General features: G+C 38.1%; 1 protein-coding gene across 3 annotated transcripts in view; it reads left to right on the plus strand.

The window, feature by feature from the left end:
• The first annotated feature begins 4,640 nt into the window (after positions 1-4,640).
• The window catches only part of HAPLN1 (hyaluronan and proteoglycan link protein 1), a 114,735-nt gene continuing 96,039 nt past the window's right edge, over positions 4,641-23,336 (plus strand). For 2 of the 3 annotated variants that reach the window (XM_050329116.1, XM_050329121.1), the window contains exons 1-2: positions 4,641-14,223; positions 16,578-16,663. The gene's annotated coding sequence lies outside the window, so the exon portion shown is untranslated. The remainder of the gene's footprint in view (positions 14,224-16,577; positions 16,664-23,336) is intronic. The other variant, XM_050329118.1, reaches the window with a different exon arrangement.

Genomic DNA, 23,336 nt, shown 5'->3' on the forward strand with positions numbered 1-23,336 from the left:
ATCATCCTCTGAGTGCTTCTGCTGGTTCCAGTGGGTGGGTTGTTTTTCTTTTCCTCACTGTTCTCAACAGATAAAATTAAACTGTCTCAGTCTGAGAAAAATTATAAAATCTGCAGTAATGAATAATCAATCCTTTCAGACAGAAGCAGCTGCAGGGACATTCTAAAAACTTTCAAAAAATTGTCACTTGCCAACTGTGGTGACTTCTTGCTTTACACACAGAGGAACCAGCAAAGTATACCTGCTCTATTTTCACATGTAATCCCATGAGATGGGTTTTGTCAGAAGTAGATGATTATTTTTAGCTTTATTGTCAGAGCCAAAGACAAGGTTTCAATATTAGAAAGGAGAGGGTAGTTTTCACTGATGGCACTGTGCTAATTGCTGTCAAAATCGTGTTTTTGACAGACAGAAGTAGCTTCAGAAGGAAAATGAAACCATTTACCTATTGATTAATTGCTGCTAAGCCAGAAGGTTTACCTACTTTGGACAGCACCCTCCAGCCACTGTGAGGGCTTTGCAATGCAATATCGCAGAAATATTTGCTGTATACACATAAAGGAGAAAAAAATGCATAGAAGCTTCTATGAGAACACAGTGCATATTTTTGTGTTTGACAATAGCTTTTAATCTTTTTGATATCCCAGTAGCAATCTTCCAACACCCCAGAACATTGCTGTTTATCATGGCACTTTTAATGATCCTGTGCTAATTTTGTCTTCATGCTTTTCCCAAGTGACCTGAATTATATTTTTCAGGGCAAATCTTTAGAGCTATTGTATGAAATGCTTCCCTAAAGTCTTTATATACAATCATATGATATACTTCTTTACATTAATGAATTCTGTGCTTGTTAATGCACACGTTTCCTGGAGTTTTTTCATGCCAATTGTCCATCTGTGACTAATCATCCACTACAAACTAGAGATTAAAAAAACCCCCTGTCCTGATAAATTTCAAAAATAGCTGCAAAAGGACAAAATAAGTCAAGTGAAAGTAGGTAATTTCCTTTTCCTAAAGACTGAACACATGAAATAATTTGCATTTAATGTCATGTAGCTATCTTCCTATGCAATCACCTGGTTATACACTCCACCTCAGGCTCACACATTCTGTGACCACAGACAAGGTTACATTATAAAGGAAAAGAGGGTAGGGTTAGATGGGATATTGAGAAGGAATTCTTGGATGTGAGGGTGGTGAGGCCCTGGCACAGGTTGTCCAGAGAAACTGTGACTGTCCCATCCCTGGAAGTGTTCAAGGCCAGGTTGGATAGAGCTTAGAGGTTGCAGAGGTAGTGGAAGGTGTTCCTGGCCATCACAAGGGGGTGAAATTGGATGATCTTTAAGGTTATTTCCAACCCAAACCTGATTAGACAGCTACCTCTGGAAAAGGACTCCTTCTCTGCTGCGGGTTTTTCATTGGATCTGGCGTTAATAACCACCATTAGATTTTATAAACAAATCAGAAATATTCATACAAGTATTGATGACTTCCTGCATACTGAGTAAGATGATGTATAACCTTTCAAAGGAAATAATAATTGGCATTTCAAGACTTGATATCTTATACCTGGGCTGGTCAGGGCATAGCAGGGAACAGATCCGACAAAAGAGATAAATGGCCTGAAGGTCACAACAGAAATGCCTTGTATTTTAAGCCTATAAGTCTTTGGGTTTCTTCTCATTATCCAAGTGATTTTTTTATCCATATCTCTGAATAGAAACAAAGAAGAAATCCTTATGATTGTTTTACTGATTTGTTTCTCCAGGCATTTCCAAAGAGCATTTCACTGACTGTATTGAGCATCAACACAACAGAAAGTGACCAATGTTTTCTGGATTGCCATGTTCATTTTTGAGCTCCTTGGCTCCCTGGAGGTAATCAATCACTAACAGTGTCTCACTGCGATGTGCCTGAAATTCATGAGGATTCATCACCAAGGTGATATTGCTGCTGTGAAAACACCCTGGGAGATACCACATAAATGCATATTTTAAATTCCAAAGGGAATAAATGTGTGTGACACGCAGCTCAGGTGGCTAGAAGTTTAAAAGCTATTACTTTCCATCATTAGTAATCCCCAGGGCTAGAGCATTCAGCTATGAAGACTCTTTTGTACTTGCAGTGACACAAGGTCATCATAAAGAGATTATTTCCTGTGGTGCTTAGCTGGAGTATCTTTCACCAGATGAGTTCCATGGCTACAGTTACCCGTGTCTTTATCACCAGGAAAACAAACACAAAACAAACTAAATAATCCAGGCCCAAACTCCCAGGTCCATGCAGAACACTGAATGTCAAGAGGCTAAATTTCTCCAGAAGTTTCTGAATTTGCATTCTCCAAAAACCACTTGCAGATATTTGGTATAATGTATTTATCAGTCCATGTGAAATACTTCAGCAGATATAAAGAAATTGCCTATTATGTACCAACTTACTAGTTCATTTCACATTAGTCTGTGATTTATACCATGTAGCTTCAATGGGATGGCAGAACAAAAGGAATAAAATTATGAGATTCAAAAATTTAAATACATTTAAAATGTATTATGAGAGAGACTAAATTAATAGTAATTAAAAGATTACTTTAAAAATATCTTTGAGTCCCTACACAAAGAAAATTAAGAGATAAAGAAGTATAATTGTAGTCTCTCATTTTAAACTTGATTTCCATTTGTTTACGTTCTCTTCCAAAACCCAACATATGCACTCTTTATTCTCATGACAGCTAACAGCAAAAGGATTGGAAAGTTGATATTATTGTTGCTCATTGTTCAGGTAACTGCACTGTCTTGACAATTCAGAGTTTTCAGAATTTCAGCTTTTGTTTCCTGTAATAATATAGTAATAGTGAAAAGCAATGCTTTTGTTATCCTAGTGAAATCTGAAAATGTACAGCTGTAAAGCATAAAGAGAATACTGTTAATAACACCAATTATTAACTTGCCCATGTCAATGTGACCAACAGTGCTGTTTTTTTGAAATCTCACTTTTCCAGTATATTTGTCCTTTACAAACTTGTTTACCACAGAAAGTTGCCATGAACACAATAATTTCACCCCTAGTTTATTCCAGATTTTGGCATTTTTGTACACTTTTTTTTTAGCTCCTATACAGGCAGCATCATGTTAAATCCTACATCTACATCCTTACACTACATCATGTTAAATCCTGCTAAACTGTTAACATCAACTGTGGCCAAAAAAAAAAAAAAGCATTAGCAGAGGCCACTGATAAAATCTTAGGGGCTGTAAAATATGTGTGTATTCATATATGAAAATGTAAATTTATTGTGGAATATTTCCCTAAGGAATCTTTCTAATGGAATATTTCACTAAGGAAAAACCATTTGTCTTGCTATATTTGCGATCTGATGGAACACTAGAAAAAAAACCCTATCTCTGTTAGCAAAGAGTTTTAAACATTAGTGGATATTTTCTGTTTCTACCTTCGTTCTGCCCTGAGCTCCCATGTTATCTGTTTCTCTTTGGACAGAAAGGTAAAGTTTTCAGGCTAAAGGGATATAATATATCATTTCAAATGTCTATGGCCAAACCAGTGGATATGGATTGCAGTCTGTTTCCCACTGCAACACAAAAAGAAACACAAGATGCCATTATTTATAAGCACTTCAAATAGGCAATGCTGTATTCACAACATACATCCCCTGCAAGCAAATTTCAGGGTTGATGAATACCTTAGTCTTTTGGTCAGCAACAACACAGGAATAAATTCCACTCAACTCTTGTGCACAGGAGAATATCCTTAATTTTCGGATGCTCATTGGAGCACTCAAGATCCTTAGGAAGCAAACCTGCCCCTTATAAATATATTTAACTTTTTTTTCTCAAGGAAAAATATAGAGGAAAAGATCCCTTTCACTTATGTGGTGTCATTAAATAAAAACATACATGACTTATCTTCTACAAATTACTATATGCAAAACTTGCAATAGTAATTTTGAGTTATTAACTAAGATTATTACTAGGACTTGATAACAAAGCAAGAAGTATGACTCTAAAAAGTTGCTTGCAGGCATTAGTATTTTCCATTTTCCAGCCAATTATAACAAAAAAAAATTAATTACATTTTATTTTTTTTTCCTTTTTAATAAACAAACACCAGAAAGAACAGCAGGGAGGTTGGAATGACATGTTCTTTAAGGTCCCTTCCAATCCAAACCATTCTGTGATTCTATGATACTGTAAGAAACAAAGTTGCTGGGACTTCACCAGGCAATTAATTTCATTCTTCTACAGAAATAGAAGGAATAATTTTGCATTATGGGGCATTTCCCCTAGGTTTAGGAATCACCCTATTACTGCTGCTTGGGATCTAGTGTGGTTTCAAGCACAGTTACCTCAGTAGATCCAAATGTTAAGAGTCTTCACAGGATGTGAATCTTACACTGAGGTGCACCCTAGAGAAGCTGAGCAGAAAATTCTGTAAATCCATCTTGGAGGGGTAAAGTTTGAATTAAACATAATTATGCCCCTCTAGGCACAGAAGTATCACCTACAACTTCCTGAGGCAATAATTAATATTAAATTAATGTATAATGAAAATTAATTTGTATTAAGGAATAGCACATTAAGCAGGCATTAATATTACATTAATTTTAGATTTTAAAAATCAGATAATACAAAACTTAAGAATGTGACCTGTCCTTTATTTCTTTGCAGAGGTCTGTGCAACTTTAAACAAACAAAAAAGCACTTGAGGAAGAGGAATTATTATGCTCCAAAGAGGTCATAATTGACAATTCCAAGACAAAAGCCAAGAATCATGGATAGACACTGAAAGAATAGTAGTGTAGTTAATGATAAAAAGGATTTTTTCTAATTATTTTTTTGTAAAACTGTTTTCTGAAAATCATGGAAAATCAAGGTGATTTGAGGTACCTATTTTGACTTAATATCCTCCAACACCACTAAGGAATTTGCTGTATGGCAATGGGCAAAAGTATGATAAAAATCCAGCCCAGTATTATGGTAGTTTAATGGATTAATGATAGAGCTCAGCAATCACTTTTAGGAAAAAATTGTGGATTTATCCTCTGGAAGAATAAAATGTGGCTTAATGGAGTCGTGTGCGTCAGCTCATCAATAGCAGTGTAACGGAGCAGAGGATCCAGGATCCAACAACTGACCAATAAGGACCATGTAAAGAAGGATCAAGGAAACTGTAAATGCACTTAGCATCCTCAGTAATGCTTATGAAAGAAAAAAAAAAAAAAGGAAAAAGGAAAAAAAATAGAAAAGTAAAAAGGTAGCAAAAATATCTAAACAAGCAACAGCAGTTGTGAAGCAGCAAATAATACATCAATGAATTTGGATCACCTGGTGGTTCACACAATGTGCATTATGCCTCATCAAAGGCAGGAATTGCTCTCCCCAACAAAGCGACCTCGTAGCAGACCTGTGGGTTCTGTTACTTGTAGAGCACAGCCATTATTTTGGGAGCCAAGAGGGGCAAACAGTGCCCAGCCTGATGAATAAGCAAGGAGAACAAAAATTGTGTGAGAAGGGAGAAATTTTTTTAGCTCTGTGTGTGACTGTGTGTTGGGATCAGCCTTGCTACAAAAACATATGATTGGGAAAAATGATTGAATAGTCTGGAAAAGATTCAGATAATTGCAACATGGAAAGGACAGTTTTAATGGGCTTACTGTTAAATGATGTTTAAAAGAAGGCTTAAAAGAGCCTTGATGATGGTTTGTATACAAAACAAGTGAAAAATATATTTTTGAAAGAGAAGGACCCAGAAGCCTATTGTAGAAGGATATTCCATTGGTAAAAAAGGACAACAAACAAACACAAGAAAGGGACAGTGATTAATTTATAGTATTTAACTACTAGGAAGTATAAAAATGTTGAAAATATAGAAATGTTACCATTCTTTCACAAATACACGTATTCAGAATATTTCTGCAGACTTCTGAAATGCTGATTGGAGTGTAAATAATAAATGTGTGTCATTAAGAATGTCCAACCTGCTCTTAGCTCTGCAAAGACACACATGAGCCGTTTGGCAAGGTGATACCACAATATGAACTGGAGTAAGGGTTTCAAATGTGGGGTTTGTTACGTAGTTTTTGAAAAAAGGAAGCCAGAATTGTAAGCCCTTGTAAACAGCTGTTGGAAGTCTTTCATAGCCCTAAAATGAGTTAGAAGTTCCTCTGACCTTCCTGAGATTTGATCTTTGAAATATACATCATTTTAAAACCAGGGCATGGGACTTCTACTCACTCATAAATTATTCCAAAGTACTCTACTTAGGCTCTGTTTTACAGTTCCAAAATACCAAATCTATTTGAGTCAGACATAATTTGCCCTGTATGACTTCTGTTCTGAAGTTGAGGAGATTCTTACAGAAAGGTTTTTAGTGCAGTCAACCAAAAAGAAACATAATTGGCTTGTAAATAACCACTTTTTTTACGAACTATAGTGTGACGTGACCAGGTTGCCCCCCCATCACATGCAGCAGAATTTGAAGTACACGATGCACATGTCAGGTTTTAGCTGTAGCATCTCGCAGTTCACCTCATTTACTAGATTTTCAAGTGCAATTTTGTGTTCCTCTATTACAGCTGATAACTATAGTTCTTAATAAGAAAAAAAAAAAAACAAACAGAAGAAACTAAGAAATATAGAATTGAAAAATAAGAATATATGAGCTATATGAATGCTAGCATCGCTCAGCATCCACTGAAGTCAATAACACTTTCAGTGGGAGCAATCTGAGGCCAGCACTTAGTGCTTTCAAAAGCTTTCTTCTCAACTATATGTCTATTCCTGTCTTTCCTTTTTTTTTTTTTTTTTTTTTAATTAACCATATTTAACCATGTCCTACGCAGGTTGCTTTTTTTTTTTTTTTCCCTCTGAAAAGTCAATACAGTAAAGGTACAGAGAAAATTGCACTGCATACTAAAATGTATTTCATAGTGTTTACCTTAGCATGACAGCTAGGATTTTTAGGCTTAGCCAAAAAAAGAAAAGGCATGAGAGCAGTAGCCCTGTTTTTTACAACTATCAATAGTATGGAATAAACTCCATAAAAATACTTTTTAAGCTACTAGAAAATAACCTTAATATGTAACTTCTCCTACAAGAGACCATTCATTTAACTGAGATGTTTTGACATATTTTATGCAAATGGTGGGGTATTTTTCTCTATTTGTAATCAAATCTCATGTTCACAACAGACACGTAAGTAATCACAAAAAAATTGCAGGCTATTTTTTGAGGGGTATGAATGCAATAGTGTGTTCCTTTATTACGTGGGAATATCCTTCTTACCACTACCAGTTCCCAAACCCAAAAAACCACTCCAAAGCTCCCAACACATAAACAAAGCAGCTAAAATAATGTTAATTGAACTAACAGTCATAAAATTAACTACTTGGGGAAACAGATTGTGTGGATTCCACTCCCATACTCTAGTATGTCCAGTACATTTAAAAGCAGGACTCATCTGAGTATTTAAGAAGTTAAAAAATAAGAATGAATAAATCAACACTTTTTATTTAGTTTAAGTACCAGGACAAGACAAAGAAGCAATTTCCACTGCTGGTTGTTTCACTAAAAATTCTTTTCCTAGAAACTAAAACAATAACTTAATCAAACCAACATTTAAATAATTTTGAGGGGTTTCTCTTGGTGAATGAGAGAAAGAATACACAGCAAAAAAAAAAAAAAAAAATTACTGTGGGACATGCACGAAACCCCAACAAGGGTTTCTAGAAATTTAGAGTTTTCCTTGAAGTTAAGTCATAAAATGTGAAATCAATGAAGAATTGTTATGTACTGGTCATGTACTGAATTCACCAACTTGACAAAAGCTTCATTGCATCACAGAATACACGTGGGACCTCAGCTAAGACCAGGTACTCTACAATGTTTCCATTACCTTAGGAATATTTGGTTACAGGAAAAGACCATAGCACAACACACCTGAGATTGGCCTCCATCTAATTGGATCTGATTGGAGAGAGTAGAAAGTGAAAAGCAGCAAAACAACTGCACCAGTGAAAGCGATGTTGGCTGCCCATAGGGACAACTACAGCAGGATCCCATTAATGGAAATACTTTCAGAAATTACTTACTTTAAAAAAATTAGGTTTTCAGTTACCTTTCTGATAACACCTTTCTAATTCTGTAAAAAAAAAAAAAAAAACCAAACAAAAAAAAAAAAACCACAAAAAACAACACCAAACAAAAAACCCACAAAAACAAAAACAAACAAACAAAACCACCCCCACATTATTATCAAAATATGTATATATTTATTTATATGTATTTATTTATTCACCCTGCTTTTTCCAGGCACCAAACAGTAACATAATTCAAGGTACTTTGAGCTATTTCATAGCTTTAAATGGCTGAAATATGCTGAGTTTAGACGAACAGCGAACCGATTTTTCTGATGGTTGCAGCTCATGTGTTACTAAAACCACAGTTAATTCTGTTTTTTTATTTAGAAGGCTGTGTTTTGAGGCATTCTCTCACCATCTCCAGGGAGTTGGCCAGTCACACTATGGGAATACGAAGACATTCAGGTGCTAATTTATCACTCCTTCATGCTTCCAGAGAATGTTCCAGTTCTGAGCTACTTGACATCAAACCATTTATTCCATACCAGTCCTACCTCTGCCCCCTCTCTACTGCTGATTTCCAGCAGAAGAATCCCAATTGTTCCCCTAACACAGATAACTTCGTAACAGGTGAGCATCTCCTTGCAGTTCTACCCTTCATAGTTAAGAAAATGTTATGACTTGAATCAAAATACACTTTGGTGGATGTGGTGCAGTCTCTGGAGGCTGATGAGTTGGAAAGATCCATGGAAACGCTCATGGAAATGTCATTTATAGTTGTTCATATGCATGTAGTCCATGCACAGGGGTCCATGTGCAGCACCTCTCACCTGGAGGACTCCAGAAGCCAGGAGACATTTTAAGAGACAACTTTATTGCAGAATTTCATTGTTATACTGTAGCAGGAACTATGGGAGCCTATTAAACCTAAGGTGACTGAAGGCCCACACTAAGACCTTAAATCATCTTGTCCGGGAGCTGCTTTACGCTGATGATGCCACCCTCATTGCCCACACAGAAGGAGCTCTGCAGCATTTAATATCCTGCTTTGCAGAGGCTGCTGAGCTTTTTGGACTGGAAGTCAGCTTGAAGAAGACAGAAGTTTTATATCAGCCTACACCTCAGGAATTCTTCCATCATCCCCATATCACCATTGGTGAAACAGCTTAAATCAGTTCAGCCATTTAATTACCTGGGAAGCATCATCTCCTCAGACGGTAAGATTGATGCAGAAATAGACAACAGGTTAGCAAAGGCATACAGAGCTTTTGGTAAACTCCATAAAACAGTGTGGCAAAACAAACACCTGAAGAAAAGTACTAAGATCAGTGTTTAAAGAGCCATTGTACTGTCTACTCTTTTATATGGATCTGAATGATGGGTCATTTACTGGCACCACTTGTGTCTCTTAAAACGCTTTCATCAGCGCTGCCTCCGTACAATCCTAAACATCCACTGGACTGACTATGTGACCAACACGTCTGTCCTTGAACAGGCAGCAGTCACGAGCATTGAGGCCATGCTGCTGAGAACACAGCTGCGCTGGGCAGGGCACGTCTCCAGGATGCAGGACTACCGCCTCCCTAAGATCGTGCTCTATGGGGAACTTGCCACTGGCTGCCGCAAGAGAGGAGCCCCGAAGAGGAGATCCAAGGACTGCCTGAAACAATCCCTCAGCCTTGGCCATATTGATCACCACCATTGGTCTACCCTGGCCTCCAATCGGGAGGCCTGGAGACACACCATCTATAACGCTGCTGCTGCTTTTGAGAACACACGCAGGATCACTCTCGAGGAGAAAAGACAACACAGAAAGAATCGCGTCTCGTCTGTATCACCTGGGGAGTCTTTCTGCTGTGCCTTCTGCAACCGGACTTGTCTATCTCGCATTGACCTTTTTAGCCATCAGTGCGCTTGTAGCAAGTGTGGGAAGAGCCATTCTCAAATCTTCGTTCGCGGAGCCTAGCCATGACTGTAGCAGGAACACCTAGCCAGGATGTACTTTCCCCCAAAGCTCTCTTATGTGCCAAAATCCTCAGCTGTCAAAATCTAAAGTTTTTAATCTTAAACCTGGCACAATTTTATTATTTATGTGTTATTGACACAAACTTCTGCACCATCTCACACTTGGGAGCCTTAAGCGAAGTGGACTCAGTTTAGTCTAAAAATAAATTTATAAAATGAGTTAATAACAAAAAATATCTACAAAACAAAATCACATCATAAGTGATGGGGTAATACTATAGTAGTCAAAAAAAAGTAATCCATTTTCCAACTGCAACTGATCCTATGGAATCCAGATATCTGAATACCTTTTATGCCTAAACCTCAGTGCATTTTCTGTGGTCTTAATCATGAGTTCCAGAACATTTTTACTCTCAGGTAGCCACAATTCAACCTCAAACTCAAATCACATAATAGTGCCATGTAGTGGCACCCACTGGCCACTACATTAGAAACCAATTTCAAGTTTGCCACAGTCTGATAACACACATTTTCTCCTATTGTTTAGGCTCTTCCTCTTCTCTCTGTGTACTCCTTCACTCCCCCCCCACACCTTGTTCTCTCTTCTGCCAAAAAGTGAAAGAGGAAGGGGGGAGAATAGAAGGTAGGACTGTTTCATTTAATCATCACATGTCAGGAAAAGAAGCAACATCTTCTTCTTATGAAAAATATAGTTATTCTTTGATTACAGACTGAAATCTCATAACTTTTGTGCCATGAGGCATGAAACTCATCCTGTCAAAAGAATAGAACCTTTAGTGCAGTTACTAAATATTTATTTCAGTGGCAATGTTCTGTGAAGCTTCGGCAGCTCAGATTGAGTGCTACTCCCAGGCCTTTTCCTCTTTATTGATCACATTAACACTTTTAACACTCTGCCTCTGTAAATGGTCACCAGGGACCATCCATTCAATGCCTTTGCATTGAGCAGCATTATGTTTGCATGTGTATAAATCAGATAAACTGTCTTTATCCAGCTGGGGTCACAGAGTGTTCAGCTCCTTGAATGAACTCTCCAGGCAAAAGAAGGATTTTTTTTTTTCCTTTCCCAGATCAACTTTAAAATCTTCCTAGGGCCTGCTGAATCTCTTATTCCAGGCTCATCAAGAAATTAAAGAAAGGATGTAGATCACATCTCCTGGGGAAAGAAGTTGTGCTCAATACAGCTGCTTGCCAGGAAATACATCCTTCTTTTAAAGGAGGTAGATGAAATGCTTTCAACACAAAGAAATTTTATGAAGCAATGTCATTTCACAGGCACATGAGTAAGGACGAAAAAGTTTAAGGAAGATTGGAAAGATAGATTTCCTTAGTCTGCCTTAAAGTGTAAGTTTCTCATGGTCAGATTTAGTATGAGCTGTGCTGCACGAACCACAGCAAAGCCTCAACCCTGGTTCTCCCATGTGTATGACCTGTGTCCTGACCACCAGTGTGTAAACACTCAGAATAATTTTGAACAAATGCCACCAGTAATGTACTTGTCTGTCAAAAATGGACTTTTGAGACAAGTTGGACCTGATTGGATTTTTTTAACAAGAAAATTGGCAAGAGTCTGCACTGTGACATCCACATGGTTGCCTTGGATCACCTCAGGGCCCATGGGATTACACTGTGCCACAGATGATGCAATCACCCTAAAGATGCTAAAATGTGTGAAAAATTGAGGAACTGATTTTATTCCAAGCAAATTAAAATGAACAGAGGGTACTAACAAAAGAACTATTTCTGTATATTTACTAACTTATAGGCGTACCGTGGAGACTGTAAGGTGAAGGGTCCTATCTGGACCTCTCACCAGGGAATCTTTTGCGGCCAGGGAACAAATTATGAATAAAAATGTATTCCTCTGTGCCATGTGGATACACAGAGAGACTCTCCATGCCTGGCAATGTGAGGATGATGCAAGAGCCCCCTGTACGAGCCCAAGGGAGGTATGTTACAACCAGCCAAAAGATAACACCCACTTCCAAAGCAGAGAAATTACCTTTTAAGGCAACAAGCGGACAGTAAAATGAATATTCAACAACTGATATCAAAGGGTACAAAAAGCGCGGTTTTCAAACAGCAGTGTGCTCTTTGTTTGATTCAAAGGTGCACCCAGTGCTGGAAATGGGTACCCAGCACTGCAATAAAAATCTCTTACTATATTTCTTTGTCCTGCAGGTATTTTTGCCATCTTCAAAATTCCAGAGAAAAAGTAACTTATAACAAAATGAATGTTGGATAGTACAGTTTATTCTCACCACAGCATTACAACTTCTCTTTATGAAGGGAATAATTGCCACTTTAGGGACCAAAGAAGAGAGAATTGTTTTCTTGGGTGATAATCTTTTGCCTTTATTTTAGTGCTCATATATTGGGTTGAATGTAATAATTTTTGACACCTTATGTGATAAAATATGTTGTTGAGTATGATAGACCACTTTTTATTCATTCCTCTTGGCAAGCAATATTTAAATCTAAACAACAGGGACTTAAAGTTGTGAGAGAAATATGCATACAAAATAAATTTTAAAAGGTGTCACAAAGATAAGCAATAGTTTGAAACTCTGTAAAACATTAAATTAAGTGGTTTGTTTAGAAATCAGAATAGGATTTTGTGCTCAAAAGGCTGGCCTACAGATTGTAACAGGTTAAAGGCATGTTATAAAAACACATATTCCTATAACAGCCAACAACCAACTCAAACCATTTCTTTATTTCCCTATAAATGTAATTTCCCTATAAATGTAATATCAACTCTGCACAAATGTGCTGTTGCTTTCATGAAGACTAAATACTTCAGGAAATGCTTGGGATACTGCTCTCCAATATGTATGATCATGCCTGTCCCCTATCAAGATTGTTCTCCTTGAAACTTTCGAATCAGCTTCTTAATCATTTTAAAGACCATTCATATGGACTTATTTGGAACATTAAATGCCATTCAAATCACTTTCAGTCAGAAAAAAGGCCAGCTGCAGTTGGGCCTGTACAGAAGAGGACTACTAGAAGGATAATGGGAACGTGTAATTATTCTTGTGGGAATAACAAAAGTACACTTGAAGCCCAAAAACTAAAGGGAACACGATTAATCACTTGCAGAAAGTACATATAAACTGAGAACGGGATAAGGCTTTTGCTTTCCTTTTTAATCTGTCTTTATCTCAACCCAAAAGTTTTCTCACTTTTAACCCTGTAATTCTCTCCCCCATATGGGAGTGAGGGAGTGATTGAGTGTTAAATCACAACAATCTGGTGTTAAATCACAACAAACAGAAAAGTAAAGTAGAAATTTAGGTACAGATTTTTAAAAGCGCATTTGGGAGCAAGAAACCTACACTTCAGAAACATGGTTTGAAAAATTCATGTGCAGAAGTGACAGCAGTAAATACATTTTGCACCTTTAAATATAAACATAATACTGCTTGTAAGGTATTCACCATTAAATGTTGACATTTTAAGTTCCTGATAACTGTCTTTAGGATCATGAAGCAATTTTCTCTTTTCAATGACAAATTTTAGGGATTTTTCACTACCAAGACCATACGTAGGCTTTGGTTGTATCTTTGGATGTGCTGCTCTAATTCCTCAGTTTGAGAAGCTTTTCTCCCATTTCAGCCTTGTGCCTCATTTATGCACTCGGAATTATTCTGTTCAACAACTTTTGGAATCGGGAATATCCCAATATTAGATTGGGATTCTAATATTGGGAATTCTCTTCTTGCTCTGCTGTTTGTTTCCTCTCTCTCTCCTAGTGTTGCCTTGAAATTTTTAAGGCCTTCAGACTTTATCACTTCCTAGTTTTACATAGTGTGTGGTTTGAGGGTGTTTGTGGCAGAAAGTTCTTTGAAAGCATTGCAATTTTATTTTTTACTTTATTACCAATGAATTAATGAATGAAGTAATGAGGAATGTGACTTGGTGCCTTTATGTTATGCCTTGGAAAAGGCCATATCTTAATTTAACTTTTCTGTAGCACTAGCATACTGGTCTTTTGGAGATGAGCTGGAAGATGAGGAGGAGTTTGACCGGTGGATGGAGTCAGCATCTGACATCATGGACCAGACAGCCACGAATGTCCCTGCACCAGATGGATTGCTTGAGAGACTTTGATATGTCATTGTAACAAGGTCAAACCTATGGTTAGTTTGGGACCTCCATTTTATGTTCATGTTCTTATTCCGTTAGGTTGTAGGTTTTCTTCCATGGGAGAAAGGAGACAGCTTCTGATTGGGCAGCATACCGAGAGGGTAGCTGCCCTCACCAATCATATTGCCCTCGTTACTTAAAAGTTATATGACAAGCTATGTGCCTTCCCCTTTTTCTGTCAATCCCTGATACCCATCCAATCCCTTATCCAAGTTTTACATACTCCACCCCTTTTTCACCCCTATTCCTGAACTTTCCATATTTGCTCTATAAAAGCCCTCCATTTTGTGAAATAAAGTAGATCAGCTCATGCTGTGAACAGCTTCGGCTGGGATCAGCTTCGGCTGTTGTTCTGTTCCCCTAGTCTCTTGTCTTGTGTTTTGGGTGCAGTTGGCATTTACCCTCAGGGTGAGACTAATCGCTTTCCTACCAGGTATAGCAAGGAGGACTGCAACTCAGCCACAAGGACCCGCTGGTCTCGGCTTTCCCTGACTCCCTGCAAACTGTGTCACTGGTCCTCACAAGACCTGTATCAAGATTCCTCACATACAACCTCTGTGGGCTAAGCACGCCAGTTTACTTACATAGATGCTTTTCATTCCTTCCTTTAAATCCAATCAGGTATTTCTCTCACCCAGTTTTAGGTGTGTTTCCCAGCTGCTTCCTCTTGTTATTAATGCCAGGGAAGAGTCCCAGCCATGAACCATCACTATAGTGCTCAGAGCTAATCAAACACCAAACAAAAAAGGTATCGTGCAAAGGAGGAATTACTGTAACTTTCTATCTAGAGTTTTATCACAAACTTCTGTTCATCTGTGAACATCAGCAAAAATTTGAGAAGAAAGCAAGTGTTCATTTGCTACCACTTGCCATAAATCTCTGGCACCTGTAGGAGAGCATTCCTCTTCAAAGTTCATAAGACTCAACAAATTCACCTTCAAAAGCCAACTCTGCATTCCACTTTGGTGTAGAGTTTTCCAAAAATCCTGGGGAAAGGAAGTTTCCATAGACAGAAATGCAAAAGTGCAGGCCATGTCTATGTGGTGAGTCCTCAGGTCATTTTCAGGCACCTCATATCTTTGATAAAGAGCTTTCTTCATGCGGCAGGAACAATGATCTCTCTCCCATTAACTTGAAACCCAAAGCTGGTGGTGCCTAATGAGGCCATAATTAAGTAATTTAGTGAATACTTATGAACAAGGAGGCTAAATAGGAAAGTTACAAGCAAAAAGCAAACTGCTGCAAAACAATAAGCAGCTGAATTTCCTAATTTTTTAACTACTGGGGAGCTGTTCAACTTTTTCCACCTCCATCTGTTATCCTTCTTTCACCACCTCCAAGAGATCTTCTCTTTTTTTCTCCTTTTCTCTCATTCTATTAAGCAAAAATTGTTAATAAGATCCTATGCCATGCAATACACATCTTTTTTGTTGGGGTTTTTGTTGTGGGGTTTTTTGGTGGTTTTTGGGTTTTTGTTTTTGGTGGAGGTTTTTTATGTGGGTTTTTTTTTTTTTTTTTGCTAATGAATCTGAAGACTGGGTTCCTCTATTTTTTTCCCGTGGTATTTCAATCTTCATTTCCCACCTTCTTTGTTCTCAACTTTTCTCTCCATTGAGCTTGTTGCTTGTTCCCCCAAATTTTAAAGCTGTGAGCATCTGATTATAGTTTAGTGGGTTTGTCATGGGGAAATCCAAGAAAAATGGATCCATTAACTTCTTTCCCAAAAACAATTTGCATCTGCAGGGCTTTGGTTTTGGCACAGTAGGACCTATACCCTTGTTTTACATGCTGTAACTATGCACTCCCGATCTCCCATCCACAGTAGCCAGGGATGAACAGAAGCTGCCACTCTTTGTGCTGCTGATTAACTGGGATGGGCAAGAAAACAGAGATCTATCCATTTGCATAAAATGGAGGTGATAAATACAAACCAATGTAATTTAGGTTATTCTCAGAACTCCATTACATGGGGTAGGATTTATTTCCCTTTTCATTTAAAACAGCCTAATTTCTCTGTGAGAATCTTATCAGGATTATATTCCTGATTACAGATCTAGCTAAATTACACTCAAAATTTTGTAATGGCAAAAAAAAAAGGAATTCAATTAAGAAACCACGAGTAAAATCAAGAGTTTGTTATCAGGATCATAACAGCCTAATCAAAGAGCTGTTATTAGTCCAGATCTAATTATTATAGAAAATGAATGGGATAAAAAAATAAAATAAAATAAATAGTCATAAAAAAATAAATAACACTCAATAAAAACAATGCAGTTAAAATTTTATACACATTTCAAGATTCCACCTCTTTTCTCAGCTATTTGCTCATATTTTCACCGCTTCCCAGGATCCTGAAATGAGAGCTTTGGTCTGGCAAGGAGCACAGCAAATTGTCAAGCATCCCAGTCCTTCACTTGGAGCAGCTTGACAATGGTAAGAGTTTCTTCTTCCTTACTCTAGCATCTGGTTGGGGTTTTGTTTATGTGCTTTACACTTTGGTCTTTCTTCATTATTGTGTAAGCTGCACTACGTCCAAATTTACAATACACATGGGGACTTTCTCAAAATAAATAATTGCTCTTTGTTCACTTTTTAACCCAAAAAAAGCTGATTTTACCTGGTCTGCATTTATTTAACTGAGGAGTGAAGAGTTGTTTAAAGCCATAAGCTCTCCAGTGCTGCCTGTACCCATGAGTGCTCCTCTACTTCACATCCCCATTTCTTGAGAGATCTACAGTCATACCAGGGCTGTATTCCTCTATACCACATCACCATCTCAGTCAAAAATATTTCATTCTACAGAGAATAATGGCCTGTTATAGTTAGCTACATAAGCACTCTAGTTGTATTACACAAAGACTTTACAAAAGTAGAATAAATTAGGTATAGCCATCTGCTCTTTAAAAAAATTAGTGATGCAGCCACACCATGAAAAAACAAAGCTCTAGGCAGTTCAGGAAAGGTTCAGGGAAGATTAGCCTGAGAAGCCTCAGTCTTGAGGCCTTGCAGTGGATAGATCACTTCATTTTTCAAGGCTGCCAGTCTTGCACTGCCTCCAGTACTACATCATTTCCTCTGCAAAATGCATATACCATTCTGAAGCTGGTGAGTGTGTAGATAATGACAGCTTATCTCATAAATTCTACTATTTGTAATATATATCCTGAGAAATCTAACCTTTATTTTGAATAAGTCTAGTTCATTGCACTGCAAAGAATCACCTCTGCATTTTGACTGGAAGTGTAGAACAAGGGGTAAGACAAGGTCACAACCAGGAATTAATGAACTAGTCTGCCAGAGGTCAAGGAGAATTCAGACAATACTCTCAGGCACGTGATGGGATAGTTGGCATGTCCTGTGCAGGGTCAGGAGTTGGACTCAATGATCCTTGTGCATCCCCCTTCCAACTGTGGATGTTCTGTGATTCTATGGGACACAAATATACTGCAATCAGGAGTCTTTGTGAATTTGAGATTCCCTAGCAAAGCAAGAATCTTTCAGCAAATATGGCTGCAGGGCTTGCTTTTGGGTTTGGTTTGGTTTGGTTTGGTTTGGTTTGGTTTGGTTTGGTTTGGTTTGGTTTGGTTTGGTTTTACAGCAGCAGGTACTTTTGCACTAATGGGAAAAGAAAATCTGCTTATTCCAAGAATGAAGGATTAAACACAGTTTAAAGTGTGTTTAATGAAAGATTTCCTGTTGCTTTGAGCAAGATTAAACAAATTACCTAAAGCGAATTTTTTTTTCAGAATTTAAGATCTAAAACTAAAATCCTGAAGACACAGCTCATCTCTAATTATCTCAAAGAAACCTAATGTTGGCCAGATTGGATATCATTAAGATGCAACAAACACACACTCTTAATTAGACTACAGATCTTGATCATCTTCTTCAGTCTCACCTGTCATGAGGGGCAATGTGTCCTTCCAGGTGATGCAGGAGAAAACCCTCCTAATGAAGAGGACTTTCCCAGTAAACAAATGCTATCAGATTTGTCTGGAAGAGAGCATCATAATGATGAAATAAAATAGTGGATTTTGACCTTTCCAAAATTTTGCAGTCAATATTTTTATAAGTTCCACCATTTATGACTTTTCCTTTTGAAACCCCTTTTACTGCAAGCTGAACAAAAGGGTGAATAAAATATTATATAACCCAAAAAGAAAATGATATACCTTTTTCTATTCAGGAAAATATTAATATTTCAGGCTGAACTAATTTATTAATTTCTGTTACTTAATTCACCAAAAAGCTGGAAAAACACTGTTTTATTTTTCCAGTATTAAAATTGTATCAAGTTTTAAATACATTCATAAAACCTAAAAAACTTATTATTGCTTTTTGATGTTTTCTCAAGTAACAAACCACAAGTTCTACTAGTTCTATTCCACAAGTTCCTCTTGTTCCCATGTTTCACCTATATTTTTTGTTATCTCTGAAGTGATGTGATTATAAATAAATCTGATGTGCTAGTGAAGTTAAAGTCTTACCTAAAGTCTTACAAGCTCAGATGATTCCATTTATATTCATGAACCTGTGCATTAAGAGCAGCATTTACATGGTATTAATGCATCATCTACTGATGAAAAGAATGATAACACAGTATGGGCAACACAGTATTTTGGAAACATGCCTCCGTATCAGCAGTTAATGTTAGATCAGACAGATTTACATTAGCAGAAAGCTAGTATTCAAACAGTAACTAAGTTAACTATCAAGACCGTGGGTTATTGGCAATCCCCTTGTTGTGTGTTTACACTCAGTAGAGGCCTTCATGAGTAAAGTAGTTCATTAAAGATAGACTCCATCCTAAGTGGGAGGCTCCAGCATGGAGAGATGATGCCAGATGGATGTGGCTCATTACAGGAACTTGGTCCTGTGTCTAACAAGCTTGAATACATCCTGTCAGCTCTTGGGCACGCAAGCAGAGTGGAAGCAGGAATCCTAGCCAAGCACAGCAGGCTAATAAGGTATGTAATTGCCTTGTTTCTTTTCATTTGCTTTCCAAAATCTAGCAACTATGCTGTTGACTTTGCCCTTTAGTAGTTTAAAATTAATTTTGCTTTTCATTGGAACCTTGTGTTGTGTTCAGAGTGATCTCACTGAAGGCAAAGCATAGACCCTTGGCCAGTGGTGCCTCTCCCATGTTCTGGTACCCAGTGTCAAGGCATCGCTCTATCGAGCTGCAAGGGCCTGATACAAGGTGCTGCCCATGAGTCTTCAACAGTAGAGAGGAGAGGAAACCCCCTTTATGAAATGCTGTGGCCTGCAACAGACAAGGAAGCTAAGTTTTCGTGTTCAAATATCAGTTTATGGCAATCACCCAGTCATATTCCTGTGTTCTGAGAGCCACCTGTTCCACAGAATCACAGAATGGTTTGGATTGGAAGAGACCTCCAAGATCATCTAGACAGTGCTGGTTTTGGCTGGGATAGAGTTAACTTTCATCACAGTAGCTGGTGTGGGGCTGTGCTTTGGTTTTGTGCTGGAAACAGTGTTGATGGCACAAGGGATGTTTTCAGTTCTGCTCACACAGAGTCAGGGGCTGCTCTGCTCTTCACACTACCCCACCTGCAAGGAGGCTGTGGGTACACAGGGATTTGGGAAGGGGGACAGCTGACCACAGGGATACTCCATATGACTCCATGCTCAGCACACAGAGCTGGGGAGGAAGGAGGAAAGAGTGCTTGTCTTCCCAAGTCACCATTACACGTGACGGAGACCAACTTTCCTGGGATGGCTGAACACCTACCTCACTGTGGAAAGTGGGGAAGGGATTCCTTGCTTTGCTTGCTTGTACAAACAGCTTTTGCTTTATGTATCAAGATGTCCTTATCTCAACCCATAAGTTTTATCACTTTTACCTCTTTCTCTTCCATCCCACTGTGGGCAGCAAGCAAGAGGCTGCAGGGAGCTTGGCAGCCTTCTAGGGTTAAACCACGACATAGTTTCAACCTCGCTCCCATGGGCAGGGATGTTTCTTCTGAAGAACATCTGGTTAAGGAGAGAATGTGGTGGTGCATTCCCTCCCCCACTCTTGAGCTGCACTATGATCTCAGAACTGGAACTGCTCGTTAGGCTCAGCTTTGCTAAACAGCATCTGGGCTGAGCTCCTCTCCAACATATTAGAAACACTGTTCCCAGGAATTGGTGCTGCCTAATGAGCTCCTGTTTTTTAACAAACATCCTTGCAAAGTTATTTTTATTGCCTGAATAACAACCCAAGTGGAATAATATTTTTTGTTATTGAACTTTCAAAGACAGCCACTGACCTGAATGGGGGCCTGGATGGAAAATTATTATGATTAAAGCCCACTCTATTGTGACCCTGTAAACAGTGGTCAGAAATGAGACCTTTGAGCTCTCCTGTAAGCAGTGGCCTTTGATTAGCACCTCACTCTCTGAAAGTGGGGCCTCTCAGAGCCAGGGAACTCTCAAATTTGCTATACTTGGAGGACCTGCAAACAACAGTGACAGATCCTGGGCTGATACCCTAACTCCTAAAGGCTTAACCCTTCACCTGCTGAGAAGGTGCAGGGGCACCAGTGTGAGACCTTTACTGAATTCAAGGACAGTTTTTCACAGGTATATAGCTTGTATATACCTTTAGGTCTGTGATTATGCCATAGCAAATGTACAATGAATGTCACTCTGCTGGATCCTTAAGTACTTTAGATTTGCAAGTCAGGCCTGTAAGGAAGTTACTGTTGTGCTGTAGTAAATTCTGTATGAATCCTTTGTTAAATTCTTTAACTTAAGCTATAGATTAAATGCTCTTAAGTACTGTCAAACCTTAAGGCTAAACTGTTGTACAAGTCCTAGGCTCAGTTTAGCAAGAGGGGTCTCCTCTGAACCTTGTGATTCAACAGGAGTGTCTTATTCCTTTTTATCCTTGCTCTTTCTGCCCTTATCCTTTTCTCCCTCCCAACCTGTCCCCGACCCAGCCTCCACACAGATAATTTTTCAGTTGCTTTGGGGTTTAGATTGATTGATTTTAGGTTTCTGTTTGCTGTTTCTCTGTGTGTTTTAACTGCGTAGTAAGTAGTAGAATGAACCTTGCCAGTGAACTTTGTCGTGCTCTTGCTTTTATATTAAACCCACTTTTGCCAATATATTTGATTCTTTCAGAGACTTTATTTGGAACAACTGCTCTGCTCAGCACTGAAGGAGAGAACTGAGTCACTTGGGATTTCCCTCCAGGCAGAATAATAGACCTGTAGAATAGTTTGGGTTGGAAGGGACCTCAAAGATCATGTAATTCCCATGACATGTTGGAAGAACCCACGTGGTAACACTCAACAACTGAACCCTTTTTTGAAACATTTTTTTCTAATTCAATGTGCAATATCTAGCCTTCTCAGAAGCAGAGAGGTAAAGGGTGGGCGCTGCTAGGAATTAAATTTTAATGTTTTCTCTGGGAAGTAAAAGGACACCAAGCAAAACTACTTTGCCAGAAGATGGAAGGGTAGCAGAGCACACATGCACATCCAACATGGTTAGATCTTTTTCTTAACTATCAATAATAACTGTTTAAGTGCCAGTTATGTATCAGACTACATAGCTGCAACAAAAAACTAAGAGAAATTCTTCTGCATTCAAGCTTTACTCTAACCCCACAGCAATTGTTCTTCTTTGCACTTTTCATTGTACCAGCTACCATTTGCTAAACACACTCCAGCCCCTCCACTAAAACCAGGACCTTGTTAACACAGTCAGGACAGCAGATTCACCCTAATGTTGAAGTGGTTAATATGACAAGAAAAAAAAAAAATCTAATTTGGCTGACAGCCATTGAGCAAAGGAAGTAGAATTATTGCCATTTAAATTTCATATCCCACTGAAACAACTATTTAGGGCAGAAGCTGCTTCAGACATAGGGATTCTTAGAGTCTAGTTAAAGATAATTACGGGAAGAACTGAGAGCAAAACTAATTTCTGGAGACAGAGTGTATATTATTGTAGCCACTGCACTGATAAATATGAATCTGATAATCTTGTGATTAAAATGTGCTCAAGTGGACCCTGGTAAAATAGGCTACAATAGATTTAAAGGAAATTTAGATGTAGAAAAATGTAAAATGAAAAAGGCTTTTCACAAATAAATGCCCCATTAGAAGACAAAATGAATACATTGGCACCAGGAGCTTACATGAAATCACTTTGGCTGCTGTGTCCTGATTTCTACAAGTCTATTCTCCACATTTTTTCCTTATTCTCTTTATACTTTTTTTTTTCTTTTTTTCTTTTTTTCCCTGAGAGGAAAAAGAGAAACTCTGACACAACTTCAGCTAAGCTGTTTCAGAGTAATATTAAAGCTCTGACTTAGGCTGACAAATGACCTCCCCATAGGGATCTCTTTCTCTGCACAAAACTGGCCATTGAAAAATATTGTAATCAGACATGGTGGTGATTCTATTGGAATAAGCTTATTCATTCCTGTTGGCTGTCAAGCAAGTTTCTGCATGAACCATTCATCAAAAAATCAATGGGAGGCTTTTGAACATCATTTTTCTTGAAAATGTACAGAAATACCTAAGCTTCATAAATGTATTGATGTGTGTCCCTGTGTGTGGGGGTGAGTGAAATGAAACTGTGTCTGGACAATGAAAAATGATAAGAAGCTCCAAAGTTCCCTTAGATGAGATCCCAGTGCAGCAAGGAAATCCTCGGAAAAACTTTCCATCAAGGAGGGACAGGTCTGAGGAGATTTCCCAGAGCAATGAAATAAATGAGCAAAATTACTTCCTGAAGTGTGAAATGTAAGATAACTGTGGTGACAAAAAATGAATAAAAAATACTCTATGAGTTTCTAAAACTCAAATTCATCCAGAGAAAAGAGGAATGCTCATCATGTCCTAGTCTTACTGGATTCCCTGTTTGAGCAGCTGCTAAAGACCAGGGTCAAGAAAAGGGATATGTGATAGACTTCTGTTCTAATGTATTAGACTTATTAAATGTTTTATGTGTAAGATAATAAAGGGGAATTTGTGTAATTTAATTACATGTTAGCAAAGTCTAATTGTGCAGACAGCAATAAGCAAAAAAAAAAATGCATTCATAGTATGTATATATAGATACATCTACTCCATGAGACTCTCAGATATTCAAA

The sequence above is a fragment of the Myiozetetes cayanensis genome, unplaced genomic scaffold, assembly GCF_022539395.1.
Source record: "Myiozetetes cayanensis isolate MyiCay16 unplaced genomic scaffold, myiCay2020 scf4, whole genome shotgun sequence".
Lineage (NCBI taxonomy): Eukaryota > Metazoa > Chordata > Aves > Passeriformes > Tyrannidae > Myiozetetes > Myiozetetes cayanensis.